The sequence below is a fragment of the Pristiophorus japonicus genome, chromosome 2, assembly GCF_044704955.1.
Source record: "Pristiophorus japonicus isolate sPriJap1 chromosome 2, sPriJap1.hap1, whole genome shotgun sequence".
Lineage (NCBI taxonomy): Eukaryota > Metazoa > Chordata > Chondrichthyes > Pristiophoridae > Pristiophorus > Pristiophorus japonicus.
Genome location: NC_091978.1, coordinates 256,889,153 through 256,909,269, shown reverse-complemented (window position 1 = coordinate 256,909,269; position 20,117 = coordinate 256,889,153).

The following is a 20,117-nucleotide window of genomic DNA, read 5'->3' as shown; positions in this document are numbered from 1 at the left end:
TTGCCCCCAAAATGGATAACCTCACATTTATCCACATTATACTGCATCTGCCATGCATTTGCCCACTCACCTAACCTGGCCAAGTCACCCTGCAGCCTCTTAGCTTCCTCCTCACAGCTCACACCTCCACCCAGTTTAGTGTCATCTGCAAACTTGGAGATATTACACTCAATTCCTTTATCTAAATCGTTAATGTATATTGTAAAGAGCTGGGGTCCCAGCACTGAGCCCTGCGGCACTGCACTAGTCACTGCCTGCCATTCTGAAAAACACCCGTTTATCCAGATTCTCTGCTTCCTGTCTGCCAACCAGTTCTCTATCCACGTCAGTACATTACCACCAATATCATGCGCTTTGATTTTGCACACCAATCTCTTGTGCGGGACCTTGTCAAAAGCCTTTTGAAAGTCCAAATACACCACATCCACTAGTTCTCCCTTGTCCACTCTACTAATTACATCATGAAAAAATTCCAGAAGATTCGTCAAGCATGATTTCCCTTTCATAAATCCATGCTGACTTGGACCGATCCTGTCACTGCTTTCCAAATGCGCTGCTATTACATCCTTAAGGATTGATTCCAACATTTTCCCAACTACTGATGTCAGGCTAACCGGTCTATAATTACCCGTTTTCTCTCTCTCTCCTTTTTTAAAAAGTGGTGTTACATTAGCTACCCTCCAGTCCATAAGAACTGATCCAGAGTTGATAGACTGTTGGAAAATGATCACCAATGCATCCACTATTTCTCGGGCCACTTCCTTAAGTACTCTGGGATGCAGACTATCACTATCACTAAAGAAGTAATACTCGGTAAAATACTGGGACTAAAGGCGGAAATGTACCCTGGACCGGATGGCTTACATCCTTGGGTCTTAAAAGAGATGGCTGCAGAGATAGTGGATGCATTGGTTGTAATCTACCAAAATTCCGTGGATTTTTAGGCGGTCCCAGCAGATTGGAAAACCGTAAATGTAACGCCCCTATTTAAAAAAGGAGGCAGACAAAAAGCTGGAAACTATCAACCAGTTAGCCTAACATCTGTCGTTAGAAAATGCTAGAGTCCATTATTAAGGAAGCAGTAGCAGGACATTTGGAAAAGCATAATTCAATCAAGCAGAGCCAGCATGTTTTTATGAAAGGGAATTCGTGTTTGAGAAATTTGTTGGAGTTCTTTGAGGATGTAATGAGCAAGGTGGATAAGGGGAACCAGTGGATGTGCTATATTAGGAATTCTAGAAGGCATTCGATAAGGTGCCACATAAAAGGTTACTGCACAAGCTAAAATTTCACAGGGTTGGGGTTAATATATTAACATGGTTAGAGGATTGGCTAACTAACAGAAAACAGAGAGTTGGTATAAATGGTTCATTTTCAAACAGTAACTAGTGGGGTTCCACAGGGTTTGATGCTGGGTCCTCAATTATTTACAATCTATATTAATGTCATGGATGAAGGGACCGAGTGTAATGTAGCCAAGTTTGCTGATGATACTATTGGCTCAAGTTTCGGTTGCCCGCTAGAACGGCGCACATCAGAGAGTCCCGCCTAATTTGTAGAACATAAATTGTGCCGAATACTTACCTCGTGATTCTCAGACAGCTGTAGGCCCATTTCCAGGTCGGGGCGGCACAGCAGGAGCTGCTGGGGGCGGAGCTACAGCCGTGCGCTAAAAACAGTGCCGGCAGCTGCGCGCGTGCGCAGTAGCTCCCGGCCCTTCCAGCGCATCCTGTCTCCGGGGCGACGACCCTATCCCTAGCCGAAAGGACATTGCCCCTATCCCGGGCCGAGTGGCCTGACGCATCTTACCTCGACCAAGTCCACCGTTGGAGCCGGCATCGTCGTTTACGGGGCCCGCCCACCCGGCCTCTTGCTGGGGGCGGGCCCCGCCCGAAGTCGTCCTGGCAGCCGGCGTTGTCGTCGTCGGGGCCCGCCTGCCCGGCCTCTTGCTTCTGGTGGGCCCTGCCCGAAGCCCACCATCATCGTCGTTGGTGGGGCCTGCCTGCCTGGCCTCTCGCTGGGGGCGGGCCCACCCGAAGTCCCCCGAAGTCGTCCTTGGAACCGGCGGCGGCAGCGGCGGCAGTGGCAGGGCCCATTCAGCCCCTCTCTCTCTCTGCCCCCCATTCAGCCCCTCTCCCCCCCCACCCCATTCAGCCCCCCTCCCTCCCCCTCCCTCTCCCCCCCTGTTCAACCCCCCTCCCTCTCCCCTCCATTCAGCCCCCCTCCCTCCCCCCCGTTCAGCCCCCCTCTCTCTCTCCCCCATTCAGCCCCCCTCGCTCCCCCCCATTCAACCTCCCTCCCTCTCCCCCCCATTCAGCCCCCCACCCTCCCCCCATTCAGCCCCCCTCCCTCTCCCCCCATTCAGCTTCCCTCCCTCCCCCCGTTCAACCCCCCTCCCTCACCCCCCCATTCAGCCCCCCCCTCCCTTCCCCCCATTCAGCCCCCCTTCCTCTCCCCCCATTCAGCCCCCCTTCCTCTCCCCCCATTCAGCCCCCCTCCCTCCCCCCGCGTACAGCCTCCCTCCCCCCTCCCCATCCCTCCCTCTCCCTCCCTCCACCTCCCTCTCCCCCCCATCCCTCCCTCCCTCCCTATCTCCCCGCTACCTCCCTCGCTCTCTCTCTCTCTCCCTCCTCTCCCCCTCCCTCTCCCGCCCTCCCTCTCTCTCTCTCTCTCCCTCCTCTTCCCCCCTCCCCTCTCCTCCCCCTCTCCTCTCTCCCCTCCTCTCCCCTCCCCTCCCCTCCCCTCTCCTCTCCTCTCCCCTCCCCTCCCCTCTCCTCTCCTCTCCCCCCTCTCCTCTCCCCCCACCCCTCGCTCCCCCCAACCCCTCGCTGCCAGAAACACAGAGAGACAGAGACAGAGAGAGAGAGAGAGAGAGAGATACTGTCAGAGACAGAGAGAGAGAGAGGCACTGACAGAGGGCTCCCGATGCTGCAGTCGGTGAGCAGAAAGTTATTTTTTTATTTATTGATTGATTTATTATTATTTTTTTTATTTTTTATTTTTTTATTTGTTTTGATTGATTTATTTATCATTTATTATTGATGATGGCTCTTTATTTGTAAAAGTGAAGTGTTTAATGTTTGTAAACCCCCCTCCCCGCTCCCCCCTCGCCCATCTCTCATTCCTCACGCCTGATTTCTAAGTGTAGGCAAGGTTTTTCTGAGCATAAGAACATAACATAAGAATTAGGAACAGGAGTAGGCCATCTAGCCCCTCGAGCCTGCTCCGCCATTCAATAAGATCATGGCTGATCTGGCCGTGGACTCAGCTTCTCTTACCCGCCCGCTCCCCATAACCCTTAATTCCCTTATTGGTTAAAAATCTATCTATCTTTGACTTGAAAACATTCAATGAGCCAGCCTCAACTGCTTCCCTGGGCAGAGAATTCCACAGATTCACAACCCTCTGGGAGAAGAAATTCTTTCTCAACTCGGTTTTAAATTGGCTCCTCCGTATTTTGAGGCTGTGCCCCCTAGTTCTAGTCTCCCCTATCAGTGGAAACAACCTCTCTGCCTCTATCTTGTCTATCCCTTTCATTATTTTAAATGTTTCGATAAGATCACTCCTCATCCTTCTGAACTCCAACGAGTAAAGACCCAGCCTACTCAATCTATCATCATAAGGTAACCCCCTCATTTCTGGAATCAGCCTAGTGAATCGTCTCTGTACCCCTTCCAAAGCTAGTATATCCTTCCTTAAGTAAGGTGACCAAAACTGCACGCAGTACTCCAGGTGCGGCCTGACCAATACCTTATACAGTTGCAGCAAGACCTCCCTGCTTTTGTACTCTATCCCTCTTGCAATGAAGGCCAATATTCCATTCGCCTTCCTGATTACCTGCTGCACCTGCAAACTAACCTTTTGGGATTCATGCACAAGGATCCCCAGGTCCCTCTGCACCACAGCATGTTGTAATTTCTCCCCATTCAAATAATATTCCCTTTTACTGTTTTTTTTCCCAAGGTGGATGACCTCACACTTTCCGACATTGTATTCCATCTGCCAAACCTTCGCCCATTCGCTTAACCTATCCAAATCTCCTTGCAGCCTCTCTGAGTCCTCCACACAACCCGCTTTCCCACTAATCTTTGTGTCATCTGCAAATTTTGTTGCACTACATTCTGTCCCCTCTTCTAGGTCATCTATGTATATTGTAAACAGTTGTGGTCCCAGCACTGATCCCTGTGGCACACCACTAACCACTGATTTCCAACCGGAAAAGGACCCATTTATCCCGACTCTCTGCTTTCTGTTCGCCAGCCAATTCTCTATCCATGCTAATACATTTCCCTTGACTCCGTGTACCTCTATCTTCTGCAGTAACCTTTTTGTGGCACCTTATCGAATGCCTTTTGGAAATCTAAATACACCACATCCATCGGTACACCTCTATCCACCATGCTCGTTATATCCTCAAAGAATTCCAGTAAATTAGTTAAACATGATGTCCTCTTCATGAATCCATGCTGCGTCTGCTTGATTGCACTATTCCTATCTAGATGTCCCCCTATTTCTTCCTTAATGATAGTTTCAAGCATTTTCCCCACGACAGATGTTAAACTAACCGGCCTATAGTTACCTGCCTTTTGCCTGCCCCCTTTTAGAAACAGAGGCATTACATTAGCTGCTTTCCAATCCGCTGGTACCTCCCCAGAGTCCAGAGAATTTTGGTAGATTATAACGAATGCATCTGCTATAACTTCCGCCATCTCTTTTAATACCCTGGGATGCATTTCATCAGGACCAGGGGACTTGTCTACCTTCAGTCCCATTAGCCTGTCCAGCACTACCCACCTAGTGATAGTGATTGTCTCAAGGTCCTCCCTTCCCACATTCCTGTTGCCTGCAAATTTTGGCATGGTTTTTGTGTCTTCCACTGTGATCTACACTTACTCCATTCTAAGGCGGGAGTCGAGAGAGGCAGCGGCCTATAAAAGGCTCAGCAGTCCGGGGAGCGTCGAGAGAGGCGTGAGTCGAGAGAGGCAGCGGCCTATAAAAGGCTCAGCAGTCCGGGGAGCGTCGAGAGAGGCGTGAGTCGAGAGAGGCAGCGGCCTATAAAAGGCTCAGCAGTCCGGGGAGAGCCGAGAGAGGCAGCGGCCTATAAAAGGCTCAGCAGTCCGGGGAGCGTCGAGAGAGGCGTGAGTCGAGAGAGGCAGCGGCCTATAAAAGGCTCAGCAGTCCGGGTACCGGTGCAGCTCCAGCTGAGAGAAGTCAAAAAAGAAGTAGAAAGAAATCAAAAGGTGACGTCACAGCCAACGTGGTAAGTGATTGGCTGCTGATTGGTGAGTAGTTTTTCTTTTTCTTTATTAATCAGTAACTTTTAACATTGTTGTCGGCAATTTAAGTGTATCTAGGGGTTAAGTCATGGCAGGACAGCTCGGTCACGTGATATGCTCCTCCTGTACCATGTGGGAACACGGGGACAACACCAGTGTCCCTGACGACTACATGTGCGGGAAGTGTGTCCACCTCCGGCTACTGACGGTCCGCGTTGCGGAGTTGGAGCTGAAGGTGGATTCACTCTGGAGCATCCACGATGCTGAGAATGACGTGAGTATCACGTGTAGCGAGTTGGTCTTACCGCAGGAGAAGGGTCCACAGCCAGCGAGGGAATGGAAGACCAGTAGGAAGAGTAGTGCAAGGAAGGTAGTGCAGGGGTCCCCTGTGGTCATCCCACTGCAAAACAGATACACTGCTTTGAGTGCTGTTGAGGGGGATGACTCATCAGGAGAGGACAGCAGCAGCCAAGTTCATGGCACCGTGGCTGGCTCTGTTGCATAGGAGGGCAGGAAAAAGAGTGGGCGAGTGATAGTGATCGGGGATTCAATTGTAAGGGGAATAGATAGGCATTTCTGCGGCCGCAACCGAGACTCCAGGATGGTATATGCAAGGGTCAAGGATGTCTCGGAGCGGGTGCAGGACATTCTAAAAAGGGAGGGAGAACAGCCAGTCGTCGTGGTGCATGTTGGTACCAATGACATAGGTAAAAAAAGGGATGAGTTCCTACGAAATGAATTTAAGGAGCTAGGAGCTAAATTAAAAAGTAGGACCTCAAAAGTAGTAATCTCGGGATTGCTACCAGTGCCACGTGCTAGTCAGAGTAGGAATCGCAGGATAGCTCAGATGAATACGTGGCTTGAGCAATGGTGCAGCAGGGAGGGATTCAAATTCCTGGGGCATTGGAACCGGTTCTGGGGGAGGTGGGACCAGTACAATCCGGACGATCTGCACCTGGGCAGAATCGGAACCAATGTCCTCGGGGGAGTGTTTGCTAGTGCTGTTGGGGAGGAGTTAAACTAATATGGCAGGGGGATGGGAACCAATGCAGGGAGATAGAGGGAAACAAAAAGGAGGCAAAACCAAAAGACAGAAAGGAGATGAGGAAAAGTGGAGGGCAGAGAAACCCAAGGCAAAGAACAAAAAGGGCCATTGTACAGCAAAATTCTAAAAGGACAGAGGATGTTAAAAAAACAAGCCTAAAGGCTTTGTGTCTTAATGCAAGGAGTATCCGCAATAAGGTGGATGAATTAACTGTGCAAATAGATGTTAACAAATATGATGTGATTGGGATTACGGAGACGTGGCTCCAGGATGATCAGGGCTGGGAACTCAACATCCAGGGGTATTCAACATTCAGGAAGGATAAAATAAAAGGAAAAGGAGGTGGGGTAGCATTGCTGGTTAAGGAGGAGATTAAGGCAATAGTTAGGAAGAACATTAGCTTGGATGATGTGGAATCTATATGGGTAGAGCTGCAGAACACCAAAGGGCAAAAAACGTTAGTGGGAATTGTGTACAGACCTCCAAACAGTAGTAGTGATGTTGGGGAGGGCATCAAACATGAAATTAGGGGTGCGTGCAATAAAGGTGCAGCAGTTATAATGGGTGACTTTAATATGCACATAAATTGGGCTAACCAAACTGGAAGCAATACGGTGGAGGAGGATTTTCTGGAGTGCATAAGGGATGGTTTTTTAGACCAATATGTCGAGGAACCAACTAGGGGGGAGGCCATCTTAGACTGGGTGTTATGTAATGAGAGAGGATTAATTAGCAATCTCGTTGTGCGAGGCCCCTTGGGGAAGAGCGACCATAATATGGTCGAATTCTGCATTGGGATGGAGAATGAAACAGTTAATTCAGAGACCATGGTCCAGAACTTAAAGAAGGCTAACTTTGAAGGTATGAGGCGTGAATTGGCTGGGATGGATTGGCAAATGATACTTAAGGGGTTGACTGTGGATGGGCAATGGCAGACATTTAGAGACCGCATGGATGAACTACAACAATTGTACATTCCTGTCTGGCATAAAAATAAAAAAGGGAAGGTGGCTCAACCGTGGCTATCAAGGGAAATCAGGGACAGTATTAAAGCCAAGGAAGTGGCATAGAAATTGGCCAGAAATAGCAGCGAACCTGGGGACTGGGAGAAATTTAGAACTCAGCAGAGGAGGACAAAGGGTTTGATTAGGGCAGGGAAAATGGAGTATGAGAAGAAGCTTGCAGGGAACATTAAGACGGATTGCAAAAGTTTCTATAGATATGTAAAGAGAAAAAGGTTAGTAAAGACAAACGTAGGTCCGCTGCAGTCAGAATCAGGGGAAGTCATAACGGGGAACAAAGAAATGGCAGACCAATTGAACAAGTACTTTGGTTCGGTATTCACGAAGGAGGACACGAACAACCTTCCGGTTATAAAAGGGGTCGGGGGGTCTAGTAAGGAGGAGGAACTGAGGGAAATCCTTATTAGCCGGGAAATTGTGTTGGGGAAATTGATGGGATTGAAGGCCGATAAATCCCCAGGGCCTGATGGACTGCATCCCAGAGTACTTAAGGAGGTGGCCTTGGAAATAGTGGATGCGTTGACAGTCATTTTCCAACATTCCATTGACTCTGGATCAGTTCCTATGGAGTGGAGGGTAGCCAATGTAACCCCACTTTTTAAAAAAGGAGGGAGAGAGAAAACAGGGAATTATCGACCGGTCAGCCTGACATCGGTAGTGGGTAAAATGATGGAATCAATTATTAAGGATGTCATAGCAGTGCATTTGGAAAGAGGTGACATGATAGGTCCAAGTCAGCATGGATTTGTGAAAGGGAAATCATGCTTGACAAATCTTCTGGAATTTTTTGAGGATGTTTCCAGTAGAGTGGATAAGGGGGAACCAGTTGATGTGGTATATTTGGACTTTCAGAAGGCGTTCGACAAGGTCCCACACAAGAGATTGATGTGCAAAGTTAGAGCACATGGGATTGGGGGTAGTGTACTGACATGGATTGAGAACTGGTTGTCAGACAGGAAGCAAAGAGTAGGAGTAAATGGGTACTTTTCAGAATGGCAGGCAGTGACTAGTGGGGTACCGCAAGGTTCTGTGCTGGGGCCCCAGCTGTTTACACTGTACATTAATGATTTAGATGAGGGGATTAAATGTAGTATCTCCAAATTTGCGGATGACACTAAGTTGGGTGGCAGTGTGAGCTGCGAGGAGGATGCTGTGAGGCTGCAGAGCGACTTGGATAGATTAGGTGAGTGGGCAAATGCATGGCAGATGAAGTATAATGTGGATAAATGTGAGGTTATCCACTTTGGTGGTAAAAACAGAGAGACAGACTATTATCTGAATGGTGACAGATTAGGAAAAGGGGAGGTGCAAAGAGACCTGGGTGTCATGGTACATCAGTCATTGAAGGTTGGCATGCAGGTGCAGCAGGCGGTCAAGAAAGCAAATGGCATGTTGGCCTTCATAGCAAGGGGATTTGAGTACAGGGGCAGGGAGGTGTTGCTACAGTTGTACAGGGCATTGGTGAGGCCACACCTGGAGTATTGTGTACAGTTTTGGTCTCCTAACCTGAGGAAGGACATTCTTGCTATTGAGGGAGTGCAGCGAAGGTTCACCAGACTGATTCCCGGGATGGCGGGACTGACCTATCAAGAAAGACTGGATCAACTGGGCTTGTATTCACTGGAGTTCAGAAGAATGAGAGGGGACCTCATCGAAACATTTAAAATCCTGACGGGGTTAGACAGGTTAGATGCAGGAAGAATGTTCCCAATGTTGGGGAAGTCCAGAACCAGAGGTCACAGTCTAAGGATAAGGGGTAAGCCATTTAGGACCGAGATGCGGAGGAACTTCTTCACCCAGAGAGTGGTGAACCTGTGGAATTCTCTACCACAGAAAGTTGTTGAGGCCAATTCACTAAATATATTCAAAAAGGAGTTAGATGAGGTCCTTGCTACTAGGGGGATCAAGGGGTATGGCGAGAAAGCAGGAATGGGGTACTGAAGTTGAATGTTCAGCCATGAACTCATTGAATGGCGGTGCAGGCTAGAAGGGCCGAATGGCCCACTCCTGCACCTATTTTCTATGTTTCTATGTAAGTTTGTTTCGAGTAAGTTTTCGCTGCCTAAACTTTCAAAACAGGCGTAAGTGACTGCACACGCCCCCTTTTGAAAAAAAAAATCTGTTCTACAATGAAACTATTCTAACTCACTAGAACAGGAGCAAATTAAATGCCGAGAATTGCAATCTCTAAGATGCTCCATTCTAAACTAGTTGCTCCAAAAAAATAGGAGCAATTCAGGCCGAAACTTGACCCCAAAGATGGGAGGGAAAGCAAATTGTAAGGAGGACACCAAAAAATCTGCAGAGGGATATAGATGGGCTAAGTTAGTGGGCAAAAATCTGGCTGATGGAGTATAATGTGGGAAAATGTGAGGTTATCCACTTTGGCAGAAAAAATATAAAAGCAAATTAAAATTTAAATGGAGAAAAATTACAAAGTACTGCAGTGCAGAGGGACCTGGGAGTCCTTGTGCATGAAACACAAAAATTTAGTATGCAGGTACAGCAAATAATCAGGAAGGCAAATGGAATGTTGGCATTTATTGCAAGGGAGATAAAGTATAAAAGCAGAGAAGTCCTGCTACAACTGTACAGAGTATTGGTAAAGCCTCACCTAGTGTACTGCATACAGTTTTGGTCTGCGTATTTAAGGAAAGATATACTTGCATTGGAGGCTGTTCAGAGAAGGCTCACTCGATTGATTCCGGAGATGAGGTGGTTGACTTATGAAGATAGGTTGAGTAGACAGGGGGTATACACATTGGAGTTCAGAAGAATGAGAGATGATCTTATCGAAACATTTAAGATAATGAGGGGGCTCGACAAGGTGGATACAGAAAGGATATTTCCACTCATAGGGGAAACTAAAACTAGGGGACATAGTCTCAGAATAAGGGGCCGCCCATTTAAAACTGAGATGAGGAGAAATTTCTTCTCTCAGAGGGTTGTAAACCTATGGCATTCTCCGCCCCAGAGAGCGGTGGAGGCTGGGTCTTTGACTATATTTAAGGTGGAGATAGACAGATTTTTGAATGAAAAGGGAGTAAAGGGTTTTGGGGAGCGGGCAGGGAAGTGGACCTGAGTCCATGATCAGATCAGCCACAAACTCATTGAATGGTGGAACTGGCTCGATGGGCCAAATGGGTTAATCCTGCTCCTATTTCTTATAGAGATGGGATCTGCACGTGGTGTGTCACCGGACACGATAGGGCTGTAGCCAGGGCAGGGGGAAAGGGTAACGCAGGTGCCAGCTTCTTGGAGGCTGAGGTTGCACACAAGTTTGGTTGCAGAGGACTCAGATGAGGACTTTGATGGGGATGATGGGCATGCACACAGAAATTCTTGGTGCTTTTGCAGGCTGGCCAGAGAGCATGGAGAAGTCCGGCACCAAAATTGCACAGGGCTTTGCGCAGAGCTTGGAGCCCATGATTTCCAGGATGCTTTACCAGTATGGAAAGCGGCTTGCAAGGTATTGCAGCAGTTCAACAATCTATTCTCCAACAGATTACTAGGATCACTGAGGCGACTCTCTGGGGAAGTGCCAGTCGCTCAGTGGAGCACGAACCTACTGTCCTCTCTCAGAAAGACAGCATTCGTAATTCCACCATTGCCATTCCAAAAGTGCCCTTGCTGTTGCTTGGCAGCCAGCCAGCCCAGCCTCCTGCCACCCATGCTGAGGTGGTGCATTCTACAGCTGGGCCTTCTAGGCTCAGAGGTGTTCAAGGTTATCCTGCAAGGTCATCTGCTGTCTCCACTACTGAAAGTCAGCAACCTTCCACCAGCCATGACTCAGGCACTGGGGTAGCATTTCATAGAAGCACTAGGATAGACAAAAGCACTCAGAAGACAGGCACTAAAGAAATGCACGAGGGTGATTAGAATGATTTATAAATGTGGTTTGTAATGTTTGTTTTGTGGTGGCTTTCAAATCAGTATGGTAGTCAAGAGTGCACTGCCATGTTCTGTGACAGAGGCATGGTAAGGTGGGGAAATGTTGAGCAATGGGAATCTGGGGTTTCATTCAGGTAAACCGGAATCTGATGATGTGCTGATGGACAGCCAGTCTGCAATGTGGATGTGCAGGCTGACTTCACCCTTCCTCCTCCTTCTGCTCCTCCTATTCCTCCCCTTCCTCCTCCTTCTCCTGAGGTGGTCCCTGAACCCGTGGTGTCAAGGTCTGCACCCTCATGATGGCCAAGTTGTGGAGGGTGCAGCAGACCACGACGAATTGGGACACCTGCTCCGACAAGTACTGGAGGGCTCCTCCCGAGCAGTCAAGGCAGCGGATCCATTGCTTCAAAACCCCGCTGATCTGCTCGATGATGTTCCTCGTGGATATCATTATATGCGTGCTGGCAATGAGTGATGAGGTTGCAGCCGGGAGTCATCGGCCAGGTGTAGAACGGATAGCCCTTGACACTGAGCAGCCACGCTTGTGGCGTCTGGAAGATTTCTAGCAAAGTCAATTGGCACAGGATGAAGGCATCATGGCTGCTGCCAGAATAGTAGGCATTTATCAGCATGATGTGCTGGGTATGGTTACACACCGACTACACTTTAAATTAGTGATAGCCTTTGTGGTTACGGAACATCTCACCATTGAGATGCGGTGCCCACAATACCACATGTGTGTACTCGATGGTGCCCTGCACCATGGGGAAGCCTGATATCCTGGCAAACCATATGCGCCCTTCTCCTACTTCTCTTTGCAGCGATGGAGGACGAACTGCGAGATGTTTGTTATGTTGCCTGTTCCAGCCTGGATGGATGTGCTGGTGAAAAAATTCAGGGTCATGGTCACCTTGAGGGCCACGAGCAGCACCAACATCACCTTGCACTGAGGTTGCAGTTCTGTGACCACCTCGTTGGTAAAGTGGAGCCACCAAACACACTAATCCTGGCTTAGGTGCAGGTATACCCTGAAGATTCTAGATGGGTAAAGCCTCCTGCTGAGAGCCTTCCTCCCCCTCCTCCTCTTCCCTCTATGAGCAGCTTATCTCCTTTGCTGCCTCTGCTCCATCACCTTGCAAGGAAGACTGCAACTAGAGCCCCATGACTGGGAGAAGGTGGTGTACTCAGAAGCCTTCCAGTAGCAGCCAACACATTCCCAATGTTCATCAGTGCTCCCTGCACACTTTAACGTCTTTTTAAATGTCTTTCAGAAACCCAGTACTCTGACAAACTCTGCAAGAGCCAGAACAAAAGCAGAAGCAAGTTACATGCAAGTTGGATGTATCCCTTTAAGTAGTGCGCTGGTGGGAGGTCCCTCGTGGAGCTAAACGCACATTCAGCTGTGCGTGTTTAGGAGAGGGTGTTGAGTGCAGCGGTGGCATCAGAAATGGCAGGTGTGATATATTCACAGAGCACAAGCACACACAGCTTCCAACATGGCAGGCAGGTCTCTTGGAAACCTCCGGAATCTGCCTGGTTCTGTTTATTATTAACTCTGTAGTTGCAGTACACAATACGTCCTCATCCACAGTGTGCAGCTACAAACATTACAAGCTTACAGACATTACACTTCTCCCTCCTTAATGAAGAAGCCATCATAACAAACATCATACATGACTTTCATGTTTCTACATAACACACGATATAAAGTTATTTTTTTTCCATATTTACAAATTTAACTTTACCACTTGTTTTCTGTTTCGAAGAGGATACCTTCGCTCTCGAACAGAACCTTCCAAACATGGTGTTGATTTCACACTCATTCGAGGCTCATCCTGAGGAACGTTTTCCTCCACGGAATTTCCTTGATTTTCATTTGAACTCACTCTAACTTCAGGCTCTTTGTTTTCTTGACTTGGACTCAGACTTTCATTCTGATTCTCTCCTGGATTTGTTTCCAGTACATTGAATTTAGGATTTGCTACTGACATATCAAAACTATCTGATGAGTCAGAAATAATTGAATCATTCCCACCTTCAACTACTTCCATATCTGTAGGTAAAATATGATCAATATGAACAAACCTAACCTGTCCATTATCAAACATCTTTACCAAATATGTGCGAGGACCATATATCTTCACCACTCTTCCTGGTAACCATTTTAACCATTTATGGTGATGGTTCTTCACTCTCACCATCTGGTTTAATTTCACACTTCTCTCTTTTACTCTACCTTTATCATGATTCTCTTTCTGTCTTAATTGTTTCTCTTCTACGGACTGTGCCAAATTTGGCTTTAACAACGAGAATCTGGTTCGTGGCTGTCGTTTGAGAAACAACTCTGCTGGTGTTCTACCAGTCGTTGTATGAGGAGTATTTCGATATGTAATCTAAAAATTAGCCAATTTGTGATCCAATGACAACTGTCGTTTCCTTGGATTTGGATCTAACATTTGTTTTATGAGGGCACGTTTTACAATTTGTACATTCGAAGCAGGATGGTATGGTGGAACCTTGGCATGTTTCACACAATTTTTGCTCGTGAATTGTGCAAATTCTTCTGAATGAAATTGTGGTCCATTATCTGAAACAATCTCTTCAGGGAGGCCAAATGAAGAAAATAATTTTTGTAAAATGTCCAATGTTTTACTTGTTGTTATTTTCTACTTTGTAAATACCTCAACCCACTTCGAATGGCTATCAATCACAATGAACAATTGTTGTCCTACTAACTCAGCAAAATCAATATGTAGCCTTTGTCACACCCTGGGAGGCCATTTTAATGGCTGTAATAGTACTGATGGTGGTTGCTTGCTTACCGATTGACATGTCGTACACTGACTCACGATGTATTCTATATCTTTATCAAGACCTGGCCACCATAAATAACTGCGTGCAAAACTCTTGGTCAAGCACATTTCCAGGTGCTGGTCATCGAGGTCTCCTAATAATTTGGACCTGTATTTATTTGGTATAACCACTCTTGCACCCCACATGATACAATCTTTATCGACTGATAATTCATTCCTACGAATGAAGAATGGATGTGTATCTTTATCTGTTACCTGGTTTGGCCATCCATTTGCAATATAATCATACACCTTTGACATCACTGGGTCACGTTTGGTTGCTCTACCAATCTCTTCAGCTGTGACTGGCAGTTCATCAATGTATGAAAAATAAAATACTTCTTCCCTATCGGGTGTAACTTGTGATGGGGAAGGCAATCTAGATATTGTATCAGCATTACTGTGATCAGCTGATCGTCTGTATTCAATATCATATGTATATGCTGACAAAACCAAAGCCCATCTCTACATTCGGGCTGCAGCTAATGTTGTAACTGGGAATTTTGGATGGAGGATTGCTGTTAGGGGCTTATGGTCCGTAACGATAGTAAACTTATGACCATACAAGTATTTGTGAAATTTCTTGACCCCAAAAATTTATGCCAAAGCTTCCCTTTCAATTTTTGCATAATTACTCTCACTGGCACAGAGAATGCATGAAGCAAAAGCAACTGGTCTCTCCTCCCTGTTACTTGATACATGAGAGATCACTGCCCCAACTCCATATGGAGAGACATCACATGCTAGCTTAATCTCCTTAGATATGTCATAGTGAACTAACATGGTGCTCTCTACAAATTTGCTTTTACACTCCTTGAATGCTGTATCACATTCTTTAGACCACTTCCAATGGACCTGTTTTTGCAAAAGTTAATTTAGTGGATGTAATACTGTAGCCAAATTTGGTAGGAACTTCCCATAATAATTCAAAAGACCAAAGAATGAACGAAGTTCAGTGACATTTCTGGGAGTGGGTGCATTTCTAATTGCATCCAATTTTTCCATGGTCGGATGTAAACCATCTTTGTCTACTCTGTACCCTAAGTACTCCACTGAGTTTTTAAATAACTCACACTTACGAGCAGACACTCGTATTCTGTGCTTCTCTAGCCGTTTGAGGACTTCATTCAATATGTTATTATGAATTTGCCTATTTGGTGCTGAAATTAGTATGTCATCCCAATAACATATTACCCCTTCAATACCTTGCAAAATCTGATTCATCACCCCTTGGAATATGGCAGGGGCGGAAGACACTCCAAACGGTAGCCTATTAAATTGATATAGGCCTAGATGAGTATTTATAGTCAAATATGACTTGGACTCCTCATCTAGTTCAAGCTGTAAGTAGGCATTCATAAGATCCAGTTTTGAGAAGATCTGACCATCTATCAGTGTTGTGAACAAATCTTCTGTATTCGGCAATGTTCTGGGAACACTACCGTCTAGAACCTGGTTTACAGTTACTTTATAATCACCACACAATCTTACCTTACCATCGGATTTAGGTACAACAACAATGGGTGTAGTCCAATTACATCGATTTATCTTACAAATAATGTTCTCAGTCTCTAGTCTTTTGAGTTCTTACTCAACTTTCTCTTTGAGTGCATATGGTACGGAACGTGGCTTGTAGTAAACCGTCCTTCTGTACCCTGGCACTCGCCTTGAAGCCTTGGATTGGATTGCCCATTTCGCAGAACACCTTCGGATACTTCTTGATAACCTCATCCATTGATGAAAATCTTGCTTCCACACAGAAAATTTTACTCCAATCCAGCTTCAGTGAGCTCAACCAATTTCTTCCTAGTAAGGCAGACTTGTCTCCTTTCACTACTATTAGAGGCAACTTCTGAAATTGATCTTTATACTTCACCGGTACGGTGATACGACCTCCAAACAGTAGCCTCGCAGCTCTATCTTGGACTTCTCCAGTTGGAAATCATGTAATTTGTCGAGGTACAGCAACTCCGGTACTACACTCATGGATGCACCCGTGTCAATTTCCATTGGTATCTTGAATCCCGCAACGTCTATGTGGATTTTGATGCTTTCCGAATCGCTGTCCATTAACCTCGTGCTCCTGATGACATGTAACTCGAACATCTCCTCATCCTGTTGTTGTTCTTCCATGCTATGTAGTCTCTTGGAATCTCTACTCATTGCTTTAAACGCTGGGTTCATACCCTTCAGTCGGCATGCCTTCGCAAGATGCCCAGTCTTTCTGCAGAAGAAATATGCTGTCTTCACGTATGGACAACTTTGAGCAGTGTGTTGTCCCAGGCACATATAGCACGACTTCAACGCTTTGTTAGAATTTCCAGTTTCTGAGACTTTGGGCCCCCACTGCCTTTTAGTTTGAACCTGCAGATGATTTACCTCGGTTGACTGACGACTGTAATTATTATTTAATTCTCGGGAATATTGTTCGGCCATGCCCATCGACCTCGCTGTCTGACAAGCAAACTCAAAAGTCAAGTCATCCGTCATCAATAACTTCCTTCTGATCGCATCATTTTTCACCCGACAACAAAACGATCCCGTAATGCTCGGTTTTGAAAGTTTCCAAAATTACAGTGCATCGATGGCTTTTTTAATGCTATGATGTAATCACTGATACATCCATCAGTCTTTTGATTCTGAATCCCGAAACGATAGCTTTCAGCAATTTCTAACGGTTTGGGGTTATAGTGCTGCTCCAGCTTCGTTAAAATCTCTTTAAGCGTTGTGTCCTTTGGCTCGTCAGGCACAAGCAGATTTACAAGGGTTTTATATAATGCCGGACCTGCCTCCGATAACAAGATCACTTTCTTATGTTTCAACACAGCCTGGTTCTGGACTGCATTGTCTGGAACTTCGATTATGTTATTTGCAATGAAATACATTTCTAGCCAATCCACATACGCTTTAAAACGTTCCCGGTCATGTCTATATTCCCCCAAATGTCCGATTACACCTGCCATTTTAATCTCTAGCTGTTCACACCATGTGTTGTATTTTACCTCGGATTTTGTAGCTTTTTCCAAAGTCTCTCTGTCGGCTGGCTGAATCCTTCACCAACAAAATTTAAGCTTTGAATCATCCAAAAAATCCCATCTCGCCGCCAATTGTGATATATTCACAGAGCACAAGCACACACAGCTTCCAACATGGGAAGGCAGCTCTCTCTCGGAAACCTCCGGAATCTGCCTGGTTCTGTTTAGTATTAACTATGCAGTTGCAGTACACAATACGTCCACATCCACAGTGTGGAGCTACAAACATTACAAGCTTACAGACATTACAACAGGTCGTGTGTCAAGTCAGTGTTACACGCTGACTGACGTCACAATCTAACTACTCTGCATGCTCCCGGCGCACGCACGTACCACCTGCACTATCACCCTCACTGAGGTGGCGAATAGCGAGGGCCACACCCAAAGCGAGTGGAAGCAAGACGGATGCCATTTTTTTTAAACGGCCAAAACTACCGGTACTACAGGGTTGAATTTCATGGCCTCGGGGCATAATTTTGGCTTTAGGTGATAGTGTAATTTGAGTAATATCGATTCAGCCACCCATCTTTCCCATTTCCATTGAAGTCAATGGAAATAAAAATCAGGAGAGATGCAGCTAAAGTGATATCACCCATTTTACACCATCCCCTAAACTTAAAATTACCCCATAGAACTCATTGTGCAATTTTTTTCCGAGTGAAATTTGTCTTGCTCTACTGTGTCTGCCTTTCATCTCCTAACTGCTCCACAGTTATGCCCCGTTGCAGGGATAAGTTGTGCACAACACATCAGGTAACAATAATCCTAGCGGTCTTGACTGGGCAACACTACAGTATTCTCCCTGATTTACCCAAGCACCAGAATCGTATTGTCAAAGATATGACCCTGGTGTAAGCACAGGCTACCTTGTATTTTTCTCAGCTCTTGACCGTGGATGTTGCAGTGATGGTTTATGCTGTTGTTGAAGTGCACATCCTTACTCCCCCAAGAAATCCCTGGAGTCTTCTTGATCTTTCATAAAGCACTGGCACGCTTGACCACTGAATGATGAAAGAATCGCAGGAACATAACCCTTATGTTAATGTGTGAGCATGCATGATGCATAACTTACCATGGGGGCAATTTTAACCCTTCCCAATCTTTTAAAATTGAGGCCTTTGTGTTGGCAGCTGGCGTGGTTTTTGTTACTTGCCAAATGTAATCGACTATAGAACAAACACAGTACCATGACAACCGTACATTGTGCCCTGGTAAAACATGGTCGTTTATGTTCATTTGCAAAGTACACGAACAGCTGCAATATTGTTGTGTATTCTCCCTCCATAACAATGCCCCAGTGCTGCTAAAATGCCTATTAAGGACATTTTATAAAATTAAGCAACTTGTACCCTTCCTGAGACCAGCACATTTCTTTTTCACCTGCTCCCAGGTTCAGTGCGCAGATGTGATTGCATTGACTCTTTCTGCTACTTTTGTCAGGGCTGCTCAGGTGCTGCTCTTTATGAAGTGTGGCCCTCAGCTCCAGAAAGAACCATTCTGCCTCACTGAATGGAGCTGTTCCAGCGTAGGAGCTTGCTGCAACCAATTCTTTTCTTCAGAAGCACAACAGTTCTATGGGTGACCAGCAGTACTTTAACACTGCTGGTGTCAGATGGCCAACCAGCAGTACTTTAAGAGCTGCTGCCGCTTGGCTTCCTTCTGTGCTGTATGATTCTATGATTCTATGGAATGCATGTGTACCTATGCATGCATATAAAGAAAGAACTATAATCAGTAAATGTATTTTTTTCAAGGTTTGTTTTGTTGATTACTTTAAGTGTAGAGAGTCATATATCTCAGGGGTCATTTTCTGAGTAAGTGCTGATGGCAGGAGTGTCTCCCCGCCACAAGAATATACTTGGAAATTTACTCCCACTGCCTCTCCACCAACATTCAACTTCTTCTCATGACATTCTCTGATCACCGAAGATTGTGTGCATCACAGTCTGACTGAAAGATGGGCCATATGTGATCATTTTAGAACATTTTCCTTACCTTTCTTGGCAGGAAGAATGAGATTTTGGCCTAATTTTTGCATTCCACAATCTTAAAAATTCAAGCTTGTACAAAAAGAACGGTCAATTTACGTGACCAACATTGGAATTTTGGGATTTCCAGCCCGCATTTGTGCTCAATCCTAATGGATTTATGATGTTAAAGTTGGCTTACGTTCACCAGATACAGTATAATTCTGAAAGTTCTTTAAAAGCTGACTGATAAGTAGGCAGTAGTAATTTTTATATAACAATACTTTAATATGCTTGGCAGTGTTTTATTGATGATAAAGTGGTGTAATACAATTTGTTCTGTGAAATTATGATGTAACTTCTTCATAACTTGATTTCTGAAATCGTATGCCAGTCATGATTCTAACCATGAAAATGGGTTGATTTCCCTCTGGCCATTGAGAACAAAAATGTTGAACTAATATATTTTATCAGACCATGCGGTGCAGTTTTATACGATGTAATGCTAGCTGTGGATTACCATCTTTATAAAAGTGGGCAGTTTGACTTTATGTATCTCTTTATTCTTTTGACTTTGTGAAATTTGTCATTGACTGTTTCACAATGTATCAGTCTTGGATGAAGGATCAGGTGACATGTGAAGTATCTCAGGCTTAGAACTGAGATTTACTGCTTGCAAACACTGTAAAAAGAGTTTTTGACAGCTAATCAACCTTCACAATTATTCTGTTAAAGGTCCATTGATTGCTGGTCTAGCTGCATTAAACTTTGAAGAGAAGGACATCTCACAGGGCAACCACTTAAAATAATGTAGGTAGAAGCAATTAATAGGGCAATAATGATGTGGACAGGTCACTTAACTGAGAGTGACTGATTAGAGCAGAAAGAGAGACAGAAAATGTCGAGGAGGCTGTAAGGCACAGCAAAGCTGTGCTTCAAATGAGGAGTAAAAATTCTCTTTATCTAAAACTGATGCCATACTACATGAATTGTCTTTCTGTAGATTTGCTACAAGGCTGACTTAATATA